Source organism: Phoxinus phoxinus (genome assembly GCF_949152265.1).
Source record: "Phoxinus phoxinus genome assembly, chromosome: 4".
In the NCBI taxonomy this organism is placed as follows: domain Eukaryota; kingdom Metazoa; phylum Chordata; class Actinopteri; order Cypriniformes; family Leuciscidae; genus Phoxinus; species Phoxinus phoxinus.
In genome coordinates, this window is record NC_136879.1 from 6939966 (window position 1) to 6954811 (window position 14846).

At 37.8% G+C, this 14846-nt stretch overlaps 1 long non-coding RNA gene across 1 annotated transcript; it reads left to right on the forward strand.

Annotated features, from left to right (window-relative positions):
- Positions 1-3145: 3145 nt before the first annotated feature.
- Positions 3146-7156, forward strand: LOC306997394. Its single transcript, XR_013797364.1, has 4 exons — positions 3146-5511; positions 5640-5719; positions 5799-5882; positions 7007-7156. It is a non-coding gene; the product is annotated as an uncharacterized lncRNA (long non-coding RNA).
- The last annotated feature ends 7690 nt before the right edge of the window (positions 7157-14846 follow it).

A 14846-nucleotide genomic window follows, 5' to 3' on the forward strand; every position in this document is an offset into this window, starting at 1 on the left:
CGGAATCATCCTTTAAGGGTGAGTATATGATGACAGCATTTTCATTTTAAAAGTGAACTAATCCTTTAATACTGTCATCTGGTGGCTCAAGCACATTCATTGTGCCATAAGAAAGAGGCAGTCAGGTTGTTTGTAATTAGGACTCTACCTCTATATGATAGTTCCGGTAATAGCCAGTTCCACTTAGAGAACTTAGCAACAACCTTTCCAAGCAGACCCTCCCAGTTATTTTCTTTATACTTCTCAGTGCCCAGATACACCCCCAAAACTTTAAAACCTTCCTTTCCCAATTTCAGTCCTTCAGGAAGTTGAGGTGGACCCTTATCAACGCAATACCCCACAGCAAACCCTTCACACTTTGCCCAGTTTACCTTGGTTGAAGAATACTTTTTATAAAGGTTTAAATTTTTACAAAGTTTCCGAATATCATTTTGACCAGAAATACAAATATTTATATCATCTGCATAAGCAGACACAGAATACCTTATCCCTGAATTATCTCCTGGTATCATTATACCTTGTAACTCATTTTTTAGCTTACACAGTAAGGGTTCTATGGTTAAACTATCAAGTTGTCCTGATAGAGGACATCCCTGCCTAATTCCTCTTTTAACAGGGATTGGACAACTCAGGCCACCTATTATCTTAAGCATAACAGAAGCATCTTCATAAAGCATTTTTATCCAAGAAATAATATTCTCCCCAAATCCAAAGGTTTTTAACACAGTAAAAAGGTATTAATTACCACTCTGGTCAAAAGCTTACTCTAGGTCAATAAATAAAAAACCCACATCAAAATGATTTCTAATAGATAAATCAATCACATCTCTCATTAAAAACAAATGATCCATTATTGTCCGCCCAGGAATACAATAAGTTTGTTCACTTTCCACCACAACATGCAAAACATTTTTTATTTTTTTATTTGTATAACTTTTATTTATCAAGTGCAAGAGACGGACATAAAGTGCATACAGGAATACAATGTCTTTTTTCTTTTTTATGAACTAAAATGAACCTCCCCTCCCGTCCTCCCCAAACCCATGATTCACTTATACATTTTTTTTTTAAACTCACTCTGGCACCAACTGGATTGAGGGAAAGTAAACCAAGATATTATCTTATGCAGGTTGGCTGCCCAGTAGTAGCCAATTAGATTGGGTAGACCCAATCCCCCAGCCGATCTATCCCTACAAAGCAGTGTACGGCTTGCCCTTGGCCATTTACCAGCCCAGATGAATGATGAAATAATGCCATTTATAGCTGTGAAAAAGGATTTGGGTAGGAAGATGGGCAGACATTGAAACACATACAAGTATCTTGGTAACACATTCATTTTTATAATTTGTATCCTACCGGCCAAGGACAACGGAAGGTAATTCCATCTTTGTAAATCAGACTTGACCGTCGTTGTTAATGAAGTTAGGTTTTGCTCTCGCATTGTTCGTAAGGATTGTGTAACTGTAATGCCAAGGTATTTAAATCCTGTGTTGGCTATTTTATAGGGTATAGTTGATGGTGATATGGCTACAGCTAATTGGTTATAAATGTTATAATTGCAACAAGTCTACTTACAAGGGTTTGCGGTAGGTGGTGTTGCAAAAAGGTCCTCAGAAAAGTTATCTGCTGGAACTAGTTAAATAAATAAGAAAAATCATCATAAAAGTTTTTAAAGCGAATGCTTTACACAGAATGCCTGTCATTCACCCACTCACAATAAGAGCAGTTAAGCTTTTGGTTTGTATTGCTCAAGGACATACACTTTTTGCCATTAGAAGGCAAGTGATTGAAGCAGCAATGCTCCTCAAAGATTTTCTTATGGCAAAAAACTAATTAATTAAACGGCCATTATCCATAACCACTTAGTTTACAAGTATGATTAATGAACTCACCCATTTTGAATGGACCCTCTTCATCAGCTTACTCCCATTGTTATATTTTGGTTCTAAAAAGAATAGTATTGGCATCAATAATTATTTTTAATTTCAAAATATATGTAACCAATTTTGGAAAACAAGTTAATTAAAAATAACTTGTGTGGACATGGCCAAACTAATTATACTATAATGTTGTGTTGCGTACCTGTGGCAGTGTCAGTGGAGGCCGTACCATATTTGTTGGGTGGCACAGGGAAAGTACAAACTATAACTATAACATGAAAGGAATATATTAAAATAATGTAAATGTGATGTAAACACTGATGTTTTTATCCACAATATAGCATTTCTTAAAGCAATCATATAATATGCAAAAGCATTCAATGGAAGAGCCACAGCAGTCTGACTGACAGCACAGAACATAGACTGTTACTGCTCCTGAAATATGTTCACATGCAACCCCGATGATCTTTAATATAACAAATGAAGTGATTAAAATAGCCTAGTTATAAAATTAAATGCATACTAATTTGTTAGATTACATATTTAATCATCTGAAAAGTAGTTAAAAAATAAATAAATAATAGCACAACTACCTCTGTGGTTCTATGGTGGTGGTGATGGCTGCAAGGACTCCGATTAGCTAATATTTAAACAAAATTGCAATATGGCCATTGTTTTATCAAGTCAATTCAGAGATTTTGACCTGCATATACAAAGTTGTTGTAGAAACTGAAAGGTGAAAATGGCACTTACCTTGGATGTAGTCCGCATAATTTTTTTTTTTGGTGCACGCCTCAGTCTTTGAGACATAATGGCCTGTGGATTGGACAAATTTAAAGATTTGTTACTAACCTTAATCAAATACAAGAATGATGAAACTAGATTTTTTAGATTCATCGGGCATACGAGTCGGTATATTAATTGACGTCAGCAATATTCTTACCCAGAAAAGTTAACTGACAATACAAGTACCAAGTTTCAGTTCATCTTAAAGACATGGAGGAGAGGGAATATGGCAAATCCCCGTGCATGTGGTAAACACACAGCCTTCCTATGCAGATCCTTTGCCTCCAAAAGCTTCCTCTTTGCTCTGCTAAGGTCATTGTCCATCATATATATGATGTTAATCAGCTTTGACTCACAAGGTAGATCAAACAGCTCCTTTGTGACCTTTGGGTCGATAACATCCACAACCAACATTCCATCTTGACGCTTTTCCCTCACAAACACAATTTGCTCAGTCTCCAACAGAAGGGCAGTGATTTGGTGCCTTGGCCAATATGGAGTACGGTTTACGCCTCGATTGCTTCATGTGTTCCTGTGTATTTGCCTTTTCAGCCAATCGTTTAGAGACCTGGGGTGCGTTTCCCGTACAACTATGGCTGCGTTTACACTTGGCATTAACATGCGATCACCATGATCCGATCAAGCAGATCGGATCATTAGACAATCAGGACACCATGCGTTTACATTTGTTCATATTAAGTAGCCTCTGTATCTGGATAACCAATCGGATTTCTGTTTCCTGCATAATATTTAAATTAGGTCTGTAGCACGACACATAAGAGTAAAGATTATACAAATTAAGCAATGTCCCAATTGCTTTCACTCACTCACTTTATTTTCCTGTGCAATCTCCATCCTTAAATCAAATTACGTTTTTTGAATGAAGGAATATTTATAGAGTTGATCATACAAAAATAACCATGGTTAAGTATCATCGATCGTCGGGGTTTAAGGTTATATCATGCAATGACTATATTAACAGAAATGGGAGATTAATAAACATGCTGAAACAATAAAAACATTCAACATTTAAAAAATTTAAAAGTTTATTCCTATTATTCCTCTGGCAAAGCAGCGCACGCTCTTCATTAAGATATCATGACTCACAGCTGTGATTGTACAGGCGATTGCCTCGTCCAGATAATGTTGCACAATTAAAATGAAAAATGACACACACAGTATCATGTAAGCCTAAATAAACTGTTTTAAATATTGACGTTTATTGTAAGGTTCAAATAAATTTTATTTATTGTCTAAACTGCGTCTGGCCATTATTTTCCGACAGCACGTGGGGAGACTGGGCGAGGATTTATATGACGTCCACCTGTGAATGCAGACACGACGGCTGGATTGCATTTACATTACACTGAGATCCGATCACAATGCGTCCTCGACTCCGAAACTGGACACGCTGATCGATAACATTCCGATCAGAAGCGCGTTTACACTCGTCTTTTCAATGTGTATGTGGACAACATCCAGATACAGGTCGCATGTTAATGCCAAGTGTAAACGCAGCCTATATAGCTCGCTGCTTAACTACCATAGTATGATGCATCGTTGGAGAAATCAACTAGCTAGTCACGACTGTTTCCCGAAACCGTATGTCGCAAAGTATCGTTCAACCACGTTGGTTTATGACGTCTCGAACGTGGTGGACTAATAACTTATTTTAATTAATCTGTTTGAGATCGAAATAACGCTAGATTTTGTCATATAAGTTACAGACATGGCATCTGAAGACCATTTCTAATTTTTCTCAGTTATTTTGCTTTATTACCAGACTCAATATTTGGCTCGTTCGTACATAGTAGAGCACGTTCGCACTTGCGCAGTCTTCAAATCGGTGCTTTAAATCTCTTGACAAACTAAAAGACGTAAATTACATTTGTATGTATTCTGAATAAATAACACGGGTTGTACTGAATGTCAGCTTGCTTATTTTGCTAAAGATAAGGATTTATTCAGTCTACATCTCATGTAAACTAGAAACTCTGCTTCTAACCACGGCTCGAGAGCTGTCGTTCCAACCACACAAGTTTGCGATGCTGTTTGCGAACGTTCGTTGGAACGATGGTTTCGGGAAACACCAAATCGTTGAACTATGCTGATAACGGCGGAACTTGCGACCATAGTTGGCTAACGATGCTTTCGGGAAACGCACCCCTGGACGACTGGATTTTTGCTATTTCTAACCATTTTTTTTATGGACTGCAGGTGGTTCTCAAATGGAAAGCAGGAAAACTCATTCAAGGAGCACTTGAAGTTAAAAACATCATCAGCAATGTGTTTGATGGAGTGGATGTTGTATGTTGGGAAAGTTTCCCCATAGAGTTCAGAACAGATATCCACAAAGTGCTCAAGCAGGTTTTGGGCATATCCCAGGTAATGTCCTCTTCTGGCATCATCATCATCCAAGAGAATAGACATACCAATTGTTAATGACAGGAAGTGATGATAATGGTCCTGAGACAAAACATCCTGCAACACAGCACACAATCCTGTGTACAGCAGAAATTGCCGTAGTTCAGTTGCTTTCCAGCGATCAAGTTCGGTCAGAGATCTTGGCTGCCTGGCAAACTCTGCTGGCATTGCACCTTTCAGGTCAACTTATTGTTAATTTTTTCACGCTGTCCTTTTATATATATTTTAAAGGCCAAGCACTCGACTGTTGAGCTCATTTGTGATGGACTCCGAGGAAGATGAAGAATTACAGCAGGCTAGCACAGGCCTTCCTACTGCTCCACCAGTCCAGCAGTTTGACCGACCCACACATACAAAGAGTATATCCTTTACAGATATGCTCACCATGCCATCTGGCCAACTGAGGATTTCACATGTGAACGTGAGTGTATACAGCACATGGTTCTATAGGAAATTATGGGTATATGTCAGACATATACTTAAAAAAAAAAAAAAAAAAAAATCAATCTGCATTTGTTTTTTTGTTTGTTTGTTTTTTTACCTCTCCAGCTCCACAAGAGCCTACACGAAATACCCAGAAATACCTCTCTGTGGAAACAGAGCTCAGCAGTCAACTGAACTAATTGCCAGTAAGTTAGTGTAGGCCAAAATTATGTCATATAAATTAATAAACCATTTCCATTTACCCCTTGCATTATTTTCCTTAAGGTCCAAAGAGCCCAAAACAGCCTAAACAGACTCCAGAAGGATGCCAAAGGGCTCCTCAGACTCCTACTCTTGAAGTTATTGACTGTAAGTATGTTTTCTTTTATCAGCAGAATGTACTTGGCTATAAAAAAGGCTACTTCATTATTAAAAGAAATATAACACAGAATTTAAAAATAGTAAGACATAAACATGGTTTCTGGAATGTAACATTTATTGTACACTTATTGTACACAGCCAGAACATTCTGAACAGTCACAGGTGAAGTGAATATCGTTGATCATCTTCTAACAGGGCCATATATTAAGCTCTGGGTAGATTAGATTGTAACAAAACATCAGTTCTTGTAGTTGGATGCAGGATAAATCGGCAGGAATAAAGTTCTGAGCGACTGGGGGTAATTTCTCATAACACAGTGCATCGTACTCTTCTGCATATGGGGCTGCATAGCACAGACCAGTCAGAGTGCCTATGATGACCCCTGCCCTGTCCACCTACATTGGGCCTGTGAGCATCAGAGCTGGACCTTGGAGCATGATGAAGAGTTCAAGGTGTTGCTTTGGCCTCCAAATTCCCCAGATATCAATCCAAATGAGCATCTGTGGGATGTGTTGGACAAACAAGTTTGATCCACGGTAGCTTCACCTCACAATCTACAGGACTTGAAGGATGCTAACGCTTTGGTGCCAGAGCCTTCAGGGGTATCGTAGAGTCCATGCCTCAGCGGAGGACCAACAGCATATTAGGCAGACCGCCATAATGTTTTGGTTCATCTGTGTACATTATATTCATAATATATTCTTAGATAGCAGGAACTTTTTACAAGCTAAATCATTTAGTTTATCAGAATACAAAGTTCACACGTTTTTAAATATTTCTGCTTCAAACTCTATTTACTAATTCTGTAAAAAAAAAAAAAAAAAAAGGTAAGCGTAATAAACTGATTATTGTGCCAATACTAGTAAAATCTATATATTGAATGACGTGCTAAAAAGTTATTAGTATTTCCTATGACACGGCCCAGAAAGACACTACAACAGTTTGCACATTGAATTAATTCCAGATCAGTTTATTTATTATTGGTATTTTTGTTTCATAATAAACTTTATGCATAATCTCATTCACAGGGCCACAGGTTCACCCCATGATGTAGTCCTTTAAATTTTGTTTTACCATTGTTCATGTTATATTTTTTATAATTTCTGTTCTAGCACTAATCCGTGAGATGCTGACTAAACAGTAAATGATTCTTGACCAGCAACAGTCAATTCTGCGGATTCTGAATGCAAAGCAACTCCAGGAAACAAATTATGAAATTGAAGATGGACTTTTGCCAGTAAAAGACTTCGAGAGCCTCAAGAGACTGGAGCAGAAATGGCTATCAAGTGATTTCAAAGAAAAACTGGTGAGTTGAGAAGTTTTCTCACCAAAAAGAGATTAACTGTGTGAATAAAAAAACAGTTATCTTGTGAAAAATACAAAATTAGACTGTGTGTACATTTTCTAATGTTTACTTGCTACAATAAGTAGATTTGTAGGAAGTTATGTCAAGTTATGACATATTCAAATTCTGTCATCTTTTTTGGAGAGACTATAAATTTTTTACTGGAAAATAGACATCAAATAAGCTTTTGTAAGCCAGTTTCTGCTCATATGTTAAATATATAGTATGTTTTGTCAAAAATAAACTCATAAACTAAGATGTTATCACTTTCACCAAGTGTTTGTTCCAATGTAACTTTAGGCTATATCAAACTAATGAATCCTTAACTTTGAAACATGTATGATACTTTAAAAAAAAGAAAGATTACACTTGAAATATTGTTAAAATTGTAATTGTTGTTGATTTACATGTGAACACTTTTTAATAAAATAGCAAAAAACATACTTACAAGGTAGATGTAAAATAATCTTCATAGGTCAATATAAGCCTTCTCATTAAATTATTTATTATTGTTTTTTTATTAGTGACACATTTTGGGCAGAGGATTAATTCCAAAACTTTCTGAAAATACAGTATAATAATTAACTGCACAATTACTAGAAATGTTTACCTTGGATATTATACAATTTGCATGTATAAAAAACAATTGTGCAAAAAAAAGAAAAGTTTCCAAATCTAACTTTGAACCAATTCTGTAGAATGGCCCATATAGCCTATTTGAACAGGATTTGTTTCCAGGTATGACTATGTACTAAAAATGTGCTTTTGACTTTCACATTCTTTCTTGTGTGAAACACCTGAATGAAAGGCTCATTATGCAAGCTAATTATGCGGGTCAATATGAGGGTCATTTTCTTCTCAGGTGTGAATTCATGGTCCTGTTGTGGCAAAAAACAATTACTAAACTCAGCATTCCCAGGCAAAGAGACGTCAAGATCCAAATTGTATTTAAAAAGAAAAGTAATTTATTCATGCAAGAAAATGGTTCCCTGACTCCAGCCCTGCAGCCAGGCTGCCAGGCCAGAGTCAGAGACAGACAGATACTGGCACTCCTGTCCTCCTTCAGAGAGATTGGCCTGCTACTTTATAATGCAAGGGAATCTATCAACCCCCACCGTTTACACAATAAGGAACATCTTCCCCCAGCATGGAAACTTAAGATACAGATCATTCTCGGGTTCACACCTCCCTCCAGCTGAATCAACGTTACATCAGGAAACTCAGAATACAGACAGAGAACATACAGCATTAATCTGTTAAATCATTAGGAACAGAATAAGAAATAAATAATTAAAATCACCATTACAGTCCTGTTGGATCAGTCACGCCCCAGCGCATATTGCCTTTCCAAACAAAAAGTGTTTTACAAAATTTAAATCATTGTATTGTTTTATGTGAATGATTAGGCAGGATGATTTTCAGATCATTTTGAAGGAAAAACTCTAGGCGACAACATCCATTACTCAAAAGTATTGTGGGCACATATTTACTATGTGTTTTGTGGCGTTATTTCAGATCCTTTTAATTGTTTGTTTTTTTTAATAACCATGCATAAACATTATTCTCTCAAAAATACAAACATGTACATGCATGTTGCTCACATATTATGGTAGCCCTGTTTGTGATAAATACAGTGTAATTACACCTTTGCCATTGTTTATTAGCAACTGAAAAAAGCACAAATGTCAGGGCATGTCAGAACATCTCAAGGACCTCAAAAACATCTTAGACCCCAGAGGGTTAAAGGGATACTCCACCGTTTTTTCATATTAAACTGTTATTCCCTTAACTAATACGAGTTGATACATATCTCTCTCGTCTCAGTGCGTGCACTTAATCGCTCTGGCGCGCCGCGACACTTTGATAGCACTTAGCTTAGCCCAGTTCATTCATAGGGACCAAACAGAGATGAAGTTAGAAGCGACCAAACACCTCCACGTTTTCCCTATTTAAATACAGTTATTTAAATACAGTTACACGAGTAGTTACACGACCAAGTATGGTGACACAAAATAAAACGTGGCACTTTTCTAAGCGGGTTAAAAAAGGATAACTATAATGTATGGCGGAATACCTGCAAATAACTGGGCCTCGCAACAAAAAGGTAAGTAATCTTTTCACAGCTCCTAGAAAATTTAGGTGCATGTGGTCAAGAGGAAGTTGTGACACATTTGATTCCCAGTTGGGCTAGAGGTGTAGGTTCCTTCTGATGGTTTGGATACTGCAACTGACTGAATTTATAATCAGTGAGTTTCTCACAAGACACTTTATTTAAGTGGACACCCCTTCCCTCAACTGATGTGGCCACTGACAGACAATGCTCACATCCATGCAAGGCATTATGGCTTTTGATGCACTTTAGAAATGCTCTTGCTGGAGCATCACATACGAATGCTCGCAGAGTTACTTTGTGCACTGTGGTTTTGTGTGGGACACCATTTTGCATAAGCACCTGCAATTCTGCTATTAAATCACCAAGATAGTCATGAACAGGGTCAGGCTTGCTATTGCCATAATATAGAGCAACCAGAAATGGCTCGGAATTAGCCAATTTAGCTAGAATAGGCCAAAAATGTGTTTTACTGGACTTGAATATTGGCAGACCATCTATATGGGGAGTAAGGTCTACAGTGCCTGTAAACCATGTGTTTTGGGAAAGGAACTGGAGAATACCCGGCTCTAAGCCATGGTATGTGTACTGGCCACCACATACATTCTTAATTTCAAATCCAGAAGGGGTTTGTAGCAGTGTTCTGCTGTCTTTTGGAAGTGTATGTCCATGTGTTCTCAAAATTCCCAGCAGCTTATTTAGCGCAGCATGTGTTTGACTTGTTGTTGTTGCCCATTCAGCCAAATCTTTGTGTAATGATGGCGTGTCATCGAAATCAGAATAATCAAGCTCTGTATTAGAGTCACTGGAATCGGCAGTTTCCTTGTATCCATAGTCTAAATTTGATGGACCCTCTAGTCTACAGCATCTACAATTAAAGATGGACCCTCCTCAGACAAATGTCCTTGTGTGGATAGACCCTCCCCAGAAATATCTCCTTGCATTGATGTACCCTCCCCAGATACATCTCCTTGTAACTGTACATCCAAATCTAGATATTCATCCAAGCTGCTACTTGATGCAGCGAGAGCATTAACTCGATCTCTTAATCGACGCCATTGGGATCCATAACTGTTGAATATGATAATAAAAGTAACATTATAATTGACTATTTAACACTGTTATCCCAAGACATGTATGACTACTATGATAATATGATTTGAAACTGAAATATACAGCATATTTTTAATTGTCATTCTAATGAAGGTGAAAACAGATTTTATTTTCATTTATAACCTAGGCCAATTTTAGTTCTTCCCTCAATTTTAAATCCTTCTTTATCACTTACCCATATATCTATAATGAACATATAAAGATACTTAAAGAGAAAATCTTGTAATAATTTACTCACTTTCATGTGGTTCCAAACCTGTATGGGTTTCTTTCTTCTGTTGAACACAAAACATATATATTTTGAAGAATGTTGGTAACTAGACATTTGATGGTAGTCATTGACAAATGTTCTATTCTGTATATTTATTGCTATGCTTTGTGGATTGTCGGATAATTTGAAATAAACCTATTGTCTTTAAATCAAATAAAGTGGATCACATCACTCCAGTTCTGAGTTTTTTACACTGGCTATCTGTCTGTCAAAGAATTGATTTCAAAATACTACTGCTGGTTTTTAAAGCATTGAATGGTTTAAGGTAAAAGTAAATTTCAAATCTTCCGATGCATTATGAACCATCCAGAGCAGACCTCTCAGGTCATCTGGGACAGTAGCAGCTACTTTACTGTCCCCAGAGTCAAAACTTAACATGGAGAAGCAGCATTTAGTTTTTATGCACCATATATCTTAAACAAATTCGACAGAAAACTACAGGTATGCTGCATCTCTTAATTCTTTTAAATCAAGTTTAAAGTTTCTGTGAAAAATCTTGATCATTTTATTTGAAAAATATTGCAGCGAAAGGTGACACCGGTTTAGTGGCTACTTTGATACATTATTTTTTATAGTTACCAAAAATCTCCTTACTGCTCTCTTAGCTAATATGTTGATAATTCTTGCTTTTTGTGCAACTACAGTTCTAAATTACAATTCATGCCTTTTAAGTTTTTGACCTTCATACAGTTACCATAATAAGGTTGTTCTCATTTATTTCAGGATTCATCAGCCTCATCTGACTTTACACCCTCAACCAGTGCAGATACAAGGCCTAAAAGCAGAGGTGGGAAGAGAAGCAGAAGAGGGAGAAGGGAGGATATTGACCTTGACAGAGAGAAGACTCCAGGATCTGCAGGACAGGAGAAATACAGACCCAGATCCACTCTCTGCACCGCAAGAGAAGGACCGCATCCTCCAAAAGGTCATGTTGAGGCTCCAAGGACTGATGTTCGATGTGCTGACCTTGCATGAAGGCACAGAGAGGCCAAGAGTACCTGATGGTGGTGGACTACACTGGTGTATCTGTACAAACTGCCGTGAAATGGATACTGATCTGGAGAGGCTATGCTGCCGCCAGGCCCCACAGAACTGCATTAGTACTATGGCATACATGGAGTACTACATCCTGGATGAGGGTGTTCTGAGGCTAGCGAGGGCTGCTTGGAATGATATCTTTGCAGTTGATGATGCACAGGAGCCCGGTGTTGAACAAAGACAATACAGACACACAGCCTACCGGCAATTTGTGCTATGGCAGTATGGTCGCCTTGGAATTGGAAAAAGAGTGGTGATTCCCAGCTGTTGTGTCTGGAGGATCAGGGAGACTTTTCCTGACCCAAGGGGTCAGTATACTGGTTTCAGGGTGCGTCGGCTCTTGTGAATGTTTATTGTAAAAAAAAAAAAGTATGGTGTGATGGTTATTTGTTATAGTTCAAGTTTGGTTATTTGATGAAAAAAAAAAAAAGTTTCAGGGTGCGACGGCTCTTGTGAATGTTTATTGTACAAATTATTTTTTGATGGTGTGATATTTATTTGTTATAGTTCAAGTGTGGTTATTTTTTGAAAAAATAAAACAAAATAAAAAAACATTAAGGAAATTTTTATTTTATTTACATAGATAACTATTTACATATTACATAGAGATACACAACCACCCACGAACGCACTCAGCGATCACTTTGGGGGACACCCTCCCCACGCATAACATGGGTCTGGACCAGTTCGGAGGTGGATGGTGGCGATGTAGCAGCTCCACTTCTCAGTCGGTGTCGAACAATGGCCCTCTGCAGATCTGGAATCTTCCCATTTAGTCCTTTTTCTCCTTCAGGGCGTACACACTCCAACATTTCGATTTCTTATTGTAGTAACGCCGGTACCTAGAAAGATAACAAGAAATTGTCTTTTCAGATATCACTATTTGGAATAAATGTTTTTATACTGGAAATCGTACAAGCATTATAATAAACACTTACATCTTATGACCATCTCTGTTGCGCTCGGGAAGGCGACGATTATGACTGTTGTAGTCGTTCGCCGCCAGCAAGGTCCGTGTGTGATACACTGCTGGGCTGTAGGCAAACCGTTTTCCAGCGTACATCAGGATGTGATTCTGGAAATTCTCCAAATCTGACGTCGTCCTGTATGATGTGACAAAAAAAAAAAAACTTACTAAAACTGGTTAACATCATTAGACTCTAAGGGAACACTGTTTCATTTAGATTGTTTCTTTGTGTCAAGCTGACAGGCCAGCAAAGCAACAGTACAGACATTGATATTGACATGTGTAAGACAATGCTTTGCATACACGTTATAATTTCAAGAATTTTTGTATTGTAATAGGGTTTGACATAAATATGTTTTGTACTGAAAACTGATAATTCAAATAATAGCTTATCTGAAGGTAATGAACTTCCCCACGTCCTTCAACCACCGCTCGTCCAATACAATAGCGGTGAGAGCCTGGTGGGTCCGTGAATCATCCGATCATTCAATTGTTCCATTTCATCTGGCAAACCAAAAACGAAATAACGAATCAATGTTTCATTGCTTTCTGCGCGAAACGGGAAGTATAATAAACAAGGGAACCAAAACGAAATAATGGATCAAATTTATGTTGTCTTTATTTTTCTTCTTTAGCCTATTTGTTGTAGTTGGTCTAATTTCCCACGGTGCCGTCCTGCTTGCTTTGCGCATGCGCAGTGGGTAGGCTAGTTTCAAAGGAGTTAGGTCGCTGAGCGCCAAAAGCAGTGATCAATCAGAGTAATCAACTACAAAGCAAAGCGCGATCCCAGTTGGTCAAACTTTCCAGTTTAAATGGCACTCGAACCATAGGCTACATGTCTTTTATTGATGACATGTTTATGAATGGAATGCCATATCATGAGATCTCAGTAAAGATGCGAGAAATGGGTGTCCAGCGTGGAAGCTCTGAGATCAGCGTTCGGAGACTACTTGCCAAGCATAATATGCGGAGAAAAGGACACACTTCTGATTCAGACCTTGACATTGCTGTCTCTCGAGCAATAAATGAGTTAACGTTACGTGATATAAAAAAGTAAAACATGTAGCATACTAGACAAGTGGTAGTCTACGTGATACGCAGGTATAAGTTACCCACTAGGGTCAGAGATTTCCGTGTACTATATACCCACTTAAAATAGTGAGATGATACGTAACAACATTGTTTTGTGACAGAACATTCACGCGTTCATTCATAAATTCACCCCGTCTGGTTTGCGAAGCACTGAAATGACCTGTGTGTGTGTGTGTGTGTGTGTGTGTGTGTGTGTGTGCAGTAAGTAACAGTTCCTGGATGCTTGCTCATGCATTTCAGCTGATACAGTAGCAACATAACCTCAGTTTGGCAATGGTTTTGGAAGATAAGTGTGCTTGAGATAGCCTGGGAAAACCCAGACCACTTCCGGCAAATTTAGATTTGCTCTGCAAGTGGGTCTGGCAAAGAGCCCATTGAAACCCATTTCCAATCCGTCGAAATCGCGGCACCAATCAGAAACGTTGGGGTGGGCTTTACACGATGACGACAGAGCAGAGACGGTGACGCAGATTTTGTAGATTTTACAAAGATGGATGCCGCCGTGGAACATCACAACATCACTCGTTCGAATCAGCTATCGCGTCTGTTTCAAGCGATTTAAAATGGTCATTTTCGTTAACACAACCAGAGAATTGCTGAGAGTCTTGAGAGTCCTATCTCGTGAGTTCATGGGTTCTAACCCAGCGTGAACCACGTTATGGGATCACCCTGATTTGTCCATCTTAAAACTATTTTGTTAGTGACAATTAAGTATAGATATCTTAAAAATGCAAAATTTGCAAGAAAAAATATGAAAAAGTTATTAAAATTGTAAATATAGTGCAAATATAGTGAACAAAATAAAAAATATAGTGAATGCAAAATGTGCAAGAAAAAATATATGAAAAAGTTATTAAAAATGCAAATATAGTGAACAAAATAATATAAAAATGTATACACTAGTGAGATTAAAGGTCCCGTTTTTCGTGTGTTTTTGAAGCTTTGATTATGTTTACAGTGTGCAATATAACACGTTTTCATGTTTCGCGTGAAAAAAAACTGTATTTTTCACAAAA